Source organism: Fomitiporia mediterranea (genome assembly GCF_000271605.1).
Source record: "Fomitiporia mediterranea MF3/22 unplaced genomic scaffold FOMMEscaffold_15, whole genome shotgun sequence".
Lineage (NCBI taxonomy): Eukaryota > Fungi > Basidiomycota > Agaricomycetes > Hymenochaetales > Hymenochaetaceae > Fomitiporia > Fomitiporia mediterranea.
This window is the reverse complement of record NW_006760400.1, coordinates 900,339-906,108: the sequence shown is the minus strand read 5'-3', so window position 1 is coordinate 906,108 and position 5,770 is coordinate 900,339.

Here is a 5,770-nt window from a genome sequence, read left to right as displayed (position 1 = left end):
GGCAGTCAGCATAGTAGGGTCCATGTCTACACTACAAAGGAATCGACACTAAACTAAAAGGGGTAATGAATAGAAGAAGGGTGGCAAAAGTTTAAAAGGGTTTAGAAAGTTTAAAATTTAAAAATGTAAAAGGGTTAGGACAAAGGAAAGAGATTGACACAACAGCAAGTACCAATGCCCAAAACGTAGAAGAGTTGTAGGGTAGTAATAGGTAGTCTTGATCTAATGTCAGTAACAGCATAGAGGGGACCCAAAGGCTCAGCAAGGGGACCCAGACTACAACTATCCTACACAACAGAAATACAGAATGCAAGCACCAGAACATAGTCAGAACTTGCAGAACAGGCAGAGAGAGAGAGTGAGACAAGAGTAGAGTATATAGAGTGAGCCTAAGAGTACAGGACTACCTGGAGTAGACAAGATCAAGACTACAGGACCAGTCTGATCTTGTACACCTATATATACTAAACTACACAAGAGCACTCAGAGAGTATGAGCCACTAAGAATGATGAGCCACAAAGAATGAAAGAAAGGAATGTCAAAGATAAAGGTACAAAGAATGAAGGGATGGATAAAGGGTAAGAGACTATAGAATGATACAAAGAATGAAGGGGTGGTCAAAGGAATGGAATGATGAAGTAAGGAAGGGTAGTGGCAAGAGTCAGCACACATATAGTCCATAGACAGTGCCTCCGAGGGACAGAAGTCCTGAGTTCTAGTACAGAAGGGTGTAGAACCCTCGGAACTGAAGGTAAGAGAGCAGAGAATCGTAACACTACCCTTCAGACTTTAATGAGTAGCACTTTAAGGACTTCCAGTACTAAGTCAAACTATACATGACTACTACTTTAACTAATCTATCCTCAGATCTTAATTGTGTCATATTTGTCCTCTCCTTTATAAAGGAAGGTAATGTAGCTACCTAGGCTTAGAACTGGATTGAAGGACATTAGATTAGAAGCCTAATCTGACTTCAGAACAATGAGTCATATTCAGAATTCATAAGGTAACTCTATACTTCCTTTATTAATCTGAATAAGAAGTATAATGTATAGAACAAGCTTGTGTCTTTATAACAGGATAAACATTCTACTAATACCTTCTTTCAGGAGTTTGATATCCTAGCCTAGAAGGCAGGATTTATACTCAGGTTTAATAATGTCCTTATTAGAATGCTTGAAAAAGCTCTCTACCTAGAACTAGTTAATAAGATTCTCAGAATGATACTAGAACTGATTACTTATACTGAGTAGAAGACATGTACTATTTCCTTTGACTAAGCTATAGCTTGGATGTGTTAAGTCTATACAGAACACTTACACATACATTTAACTCTGACAGTTCTAAGCCCTCAGATTAATCTGCCTATAATTTGTAATCAATCTGTTCTGATAGACATTAGAGAAGCTCAAAAGTAAGGAGTATACTTTACCTATAGAAAGTTAGGACACTAAATTAAGGACTGTTTATAGAAGTAACAGTATATCTGTTAGGTTACTAGAGTAATAATGAGTAACAAGTAGGATTTGTAGTAAGAAGCCTTTTCTACAAATCTAGAAGTTATCTTAGAACTCTTAGACTCTGACTATATACTCTAGAATTTTATAAAGGCTTAACAGTGAATGTAGTACTAAAGGGCTATGACTCAGATTTTTTAACAGCTACTTTTGATTCAATAGACACTGTAGGATTAGAAGTAAATAAAGTAAGAAAAGTAGAAAAAGTAAATCAACAAAATTATTTATTAAAAAGAAAAAAGCTAAAAACAAAAGTAGATAGTTCTCTTAGTTCTTCTGATTCTTTTGATTCTTCTCTTTGTACTTTATCTAAGTCTAAATCTGTACAATCTGACCTACTACTTCTGTGTTCTAAGATCTCAGAACATTCAGAACACTACCTAGCCTTATTTACTACTCAGTAGTTTATTTATAGTATTAAGTAAGGATAGTCTTAGCTAAGTTCACAGTTGAGAATATAAGTCTATCCTTATTGAAAGAGAGAGGTTAATAAGAAAATGTTAGTACATATACTCACCCTTTTAGACAACAAGACTGTACAAACTGTACATTCCCTTCAGAACAAGTAGCAATTTATTAGAGAACATTCTAGACACTAGCTCTAAGTCCTTATCCTTTTAGCTCCTTTCTCAGAATCCTCCTAGATCTAAACAATAGTTCTGGTAGACAGTAAATACACTAGTTTATACATTAATAAGGCCTTTGTGTAGGAACACTATCTTCCTACTTAATGTGTTCTACTTTCAATCCTAGTATACAATACAGACAGAACCCTAAACTAGAATAGTTAGATTACTAAGTTTGTCTAACTATAGATGACTATTTAGGATTATAAGGAAAGTATTGAGTTCAGAGTTACTAACCTTAGAAAGACAAACATTTTCATTAGATTCAAATAGCTTAAAGCTTACAACCTTACTATTAACTAGTTAGAGTAGACACTCATGTTTAATCAGTGTTCTAAGTCTTACAACTATCTTACACTACTGTCCTAAGTAGATACAAACACTTCTAATGTTACTAACAGTTCTAATAAAGGTGACTAGTTGTTCTTCTTCAACTAGAATGAATATGTGAATACATATTCTAGTCAAGGTAGAACAGAGTTAATCTGAAGAATGTTTAAGACAGAACTAGACTAGAACCCTTTTAGAATAACTCTACTCTAGAATACACATAAACCTAGCCTGCCAGATTTTGTCTGAGAGTTTCCTAAAGTCTTTAGTAAAGAGGAATTTAACTAGCTTTCTAAACACTATCTTTAGAACTATACAATTGAATTGACTAAGGGTTTCTAACCTAAGAATTGTAAGGTCTACCTACTTAATAGAGACAAGTAGGAGGTACTTAATAAGTTTCTTTAGGAAAATCTTTAGAACAGTCAGATCCAACCCTTAAAGTCCTTTATAGTCTCCCTTTTCTTCTTTGTCAAAAAGAAAGATAGGAAGCTCTACCCAGTTTAGGATTATTACTGTCTTAATAAGAGTACTATTAAAAACAAGTACCTACTCCTTCTGATTCAGGAGCTCATTAATAAGACACATACATTTAGGGTTTTTACTAAGTTAGACATTTAGTAGGAGTATAATAATATTCAGATCTAAGACAGAGATGAGTAGAAGACTGTGTTCTAAACTAATTACAGATTGTACAAACTAACTATAATGTTCTTCAGACTAACTAACTTGCTTACAACATTCTAGTCATTCATGAATCACATCCTTACAGATCTGATTAACTCAGAGTATGTTAGTATGTATCTGAACAACATTCTGATCTTCATTCAGACAGTCAAGCATTATTACTAACTAAACTAAGTAGTTCTATAGTAGCTCTAAGATAATAAACTGTTTCTCTAAGAAGTAAAGTATTCTTTTGTACAAGAGTCAGTAGATTATCTAAGCTTTGTAATTAGTAGAGAAGAGGTCCACATGAATCTAGTAAAGGTAACTACAGTTTAGAACTGACTACAATCTTAGAACCTGAAACAGGTCTAAGTATTCCTTAGGTTTACAAACTACTACTAATACTTTATTTAAGGCTTTAGTACTATTGTCTAGCCCCTTCACAATCTTACTAGTAAAGATGTTCCTTAGTAATGAGGGGATTAGTAGTAGTCTGTGTTTGAGTCCCTCAAGTAGGTTATTACTAGTAAGTCTGTATTAACAATTCTAACAGTTGTAGACAAGTTCTGAGTTAAAGCTAACTCTTCTAACTTTATGAATAGAGTAGTACTGTCCTAGTTTATTAACAGAAAGTAGTGTCTAATAGTGTTCTGATTAGAATCCCTCTTTGTAACAGAACAGAACTATTCTATTTATAATAAGGAACTCCTTACAATTGTCTGTTCTCTAGAGGAGTAGTATTAATATCTCTTTAGTACTATATAGAAGTTTAAGATTTAGAGTAATCACCTTAATCTCTAGTACTTCTGAGTGTCTCAGAAGCTCAACTATTGTTAGGCCTGCTAAATGTTAGAACTGTAGAACTATGATTTTGTACTAACTTACAAACCTAGAACACAAATGACAAAAGCTGATTTACTCTCAAAACAAGTAAGTTATAAAAGGGGGGAGAATAATAATGAAAATCTTGTTCTCCTAGACAATTCCTGTTTTATGTTTAAGACAATCTAAGAGATCTGACTCAAATCTAAGAATGTTAACTTTGTTACCTACATATAGTAAGCTCTAAGACACACACAGGACTGGGTTATAGTAAAGTAGTTAGAGAAGTAGACTAGGGACTAGGAGGAGGATAAGAATGGACAGGTTTACTAGAAAGACTGACTGTACATTCTAAAGGATTAGAAACTATAAGAGAATATTGTCTAAGCTTATTATAACAATCTGACTGTAGAACATTCAGGCTAACACAAAACACAGGAACTCATTACTCAGAACTACTAGTAGCTAGAAATGTAGAGGGAAATCCTAAAGTATATGACTAGTTGTAATATGTACTAACAGACTAAGTGTTAGGAATTGTAAAATACAGTAACTAAGTTTGGAAAAGCTTAACTCAAGACTTAGGACTGAGTAGTTTATATACAAAACCCTATTGGTTACAAGTCTAGAGATTGGCCAGATCAACTAGGCTACCTTTATTGTCCTACTTAGTAAGAACTCTAGCTCAGTATTATTAACTTCTAATCATTACTAATGGGTGATCAATCTATTAGTAGAGAGAGGGGATAGGAAGGAGTAGGTACTAAGTCAGTTAGGAAAAGGTAACAAAACCTGAGGACAAGGTCTTTATCTCTCTAAGGTTAAACACATACTCTAGCACAGTATTACTTGATAACCTCAACCAAAGACAAGTCATTTAGAATACTTGTATAAAGAGGGGATCTGGAAAGAGTATAGTGTCTAGAGTAAGAAGTATAAAGGAAAAGACTAGGAGAAAACCTGAAGAGATAAAAGGAAAATATTATACTTACTTACTATATAGCTAGCTAGGAATACTTTGTACAAAAGACAAAGAACTATTAAAGCTAGTAAAGAGCCAGAGCTAATACTCTGTAGCTCTATACTTGAGGAGGACTAGTACTAGTGAAGGAAAGGGAACTGAGAGCTCTGAGGAGAGACTACAGGAAAGTAGTCTCCTTTATACACTTTGCCTATATAGATAGGAAAGTAATAAAGTTATAAACATGAGGACTATATGAGGACAATATAAGGAATACATGAGACAATCTAGAACTTTAGTTGTAAGTTCTATGATTGAATACAGAAGTATAAAGATAAGGCTAGAAGTTAATAAGGATAATTGTCTCCTAAACTAAGTCTATTAAAGAAGACTTAGGGAAAGATCTAGAACATTGGTTGTCAGTTCTAGAGTGTACACAAGACAGTCTAGAACTTTGGTTGTAAGTTCTAGGGACAGTACAGAAGTACAACCTTTTATATTACAGAAGTCATAAGGAGTCATTAGAAGTCATAATACTCTACCTTATGAGAAAAGTGTATTACAAACTAGTGTACAGGAAGTACAGGTTGAGTCAGACAGAGTCATAAGAACAATAGAGAGCTCTACTTTATAGGAAAAGTATTACATAGCTTACACAGTATAACTAGTTAGGAGGACTCATAAGGAGTCATTAGAAGCATGAGAGGAAGTATAGAAGACATAACAATATAGTAAAGGAGTCATTAGAAGATTAATCTAGAATACAAGAAGATACAAACTAGTGTTAGCAGATTAATAGAGACACAACTAGTATAGTATACAGTCTAAAGGATTAAGCCAGCTC